General features: G+C 28.6%; 1 long non-coding RNA gene across 1 annotated transcript; it reads right to left on the bottom strand.

Annotated features, from left to right (window-relative positions):
• Positions 1 to 285: 285 nt before the first annotated feature.
• Positions 286 to 1,192, bottom strand: LOC146937601 (uncharacterized). Its single transcript, XR_015033301.1, has 2 exons — positions 1,100 to 1,192; positions 286 to 489 (listed from the first exon to the last, which is right to left on the bottom strand). It is a non-coding gene; the product is annotated as an uncharacterized LOC146937601 (long non-coding RNA).
• Positions 1,193 to 1,798: the final 606 nt, after the last annotated feature.

Raw genomic sequence — 1,798 nt, 5'->3', positions numbered from 1 at the left:
AAAAATAGTGGCTCGTCATTCTAGGGTTTGCCGTGCAGTTTCGATCAATTTGAGGTAAAAAAAATCGAATAATCAAATCAAAGTATGATCTAATGCGAAAGGTTTTCACAAAGGACATTCAAACATATGCAACGATATTAGATTTTGTGATTTTCAGTTTTTGTACCAATTTATGATTTTCTTTTGAATCGGTTTATATTCGAACACTCATAACTCGTCATTAGTGTGATTAGTTAGACACTTGTAACAATATCAATATTACTGCTAGCATTTTTACAATCTCAATGCAAATAAAACTACTTAAAATTCATTTAACATCAGACACTTTAATCAAATTTGTAATATACACAACTCTTAAAATATAAAGCTTGATTAAAATATTCTACTCTCTCCAAATTCTTTCTTTTGTTGAGAGGAACTCTACAAATCCATGTAGTCAAACTTCAATTATTGCATCCTTGCGCTTCATCTTTAATTGTATCCACATAACTGGAAAAATAGAACAAATCAATAAAATCCCGTTAAAACCAAAGAACAATTGGTCGAAGAGCTAAAGAAGAAAAGTTGAACAAAAAATTAGGTAAAAAAACTATAAAAATATAGAGAGATAGAAAGAGGATTAAAATATAAAATAATAGATTTAAATAAATTGCAAACCCAAAGTAGTCAAGAACCAAAAACAAATATGTATTATTTAGAGAATAAGGATGAAACACTATTTATGGGCACTATGAAGAAAAATAATACAATTTTTTTTAATAAAAAATGGATACAAACTATAAATGAACAAACATGATTTTGAAATAATTTTAAATTCTATAACTGAATGTTAAAATGATGTGAGGAATGGTGATGGTTGAAGTAATATTTATAAGGAAAAATTCAAAGCATGGTGAGATCCGAGAAGTAATGTTGAAATTATAAACAAATATCTATTAAATAGTGATTAAAAGTATGTTTGAACTTTTTGTACACAAATACTAATGGAAGAACGATTAGCACACATCTATGAACATTAGACAAATACAGGCATCAAACCAGCACTAATATGTCGACATCGTCAATAATCTAAGAAAATAAAATATTTGAATCCACTTACCTTGTTACACTTGAGACTATGATTTTCATCTAATTGATTTTTACTATATCATATCTTCGTGATTGAAAATATGATCGTGATTTAAAATATGCTATCTAACAACCGGAAGAGGAAAAAAATGGTGTTAAAGCTTGGAAGAAACGTATGGAAAAGAAGAAGGATAAATAAATATGTTCATTTTTTCAGGTTTGACTATGAAACAAATTAAAAAAATGTAATGAAAGTTAATAGCATTTACACGCCATTAAATCATCCATTTTTTAGTCAACATTTACGTTTTAATCACATAAAAATAAGAAGGAATATTCTTTGATGAGAGAGATGAAAAATGCTAGATGAATAACATTAAATGCTAGATGAAAAATATGATGCCAAGTGTACTATGGCTCATAGATGTATCCTTTTGTATTATATAGAGATAGGGAGAGATATTTTAACTCCAAAAGTAACTCAAAAGATTTAGTACTCCAAGAGTAACTACGCATACGGCGAGGCAATGATTTAGTACTACTTGATCATTAGAGATGATTTAATAATCAATTAGGATGGTTAGATTAAAACTAAATGGAGGGATGTGATTTGGAGTAACTCAAAAGAGTTACTCTTGGAGTCAAAATGTCCCTCCCTATATATGAGAAGGGATCCATTGACTCCAAGAGTAAGTCTAAAGACTTACTCCAAATCATGACCCTTCATTTT

This window comes from Medicago sativa, chromosome 3, assembly GCF_051527215.1.
Source record: "Medicago sativa cultivar Bolivia chromosome 3, Bolivia_mono, whole genome shotgun sequence".
Taxonomy (NCBI): domain Eukaryota; kingdom Viridiplantae; phylum Streptophyta; class Magnoliopsida; order Fabales; family Fabaceae; genus Medicago; species Medicago sativa.
The sequence above is the reverse complement of the archived record's forward strand: the minus strand, read 5'-3'. Positions and strand labels throughout refer to the sequence as shown.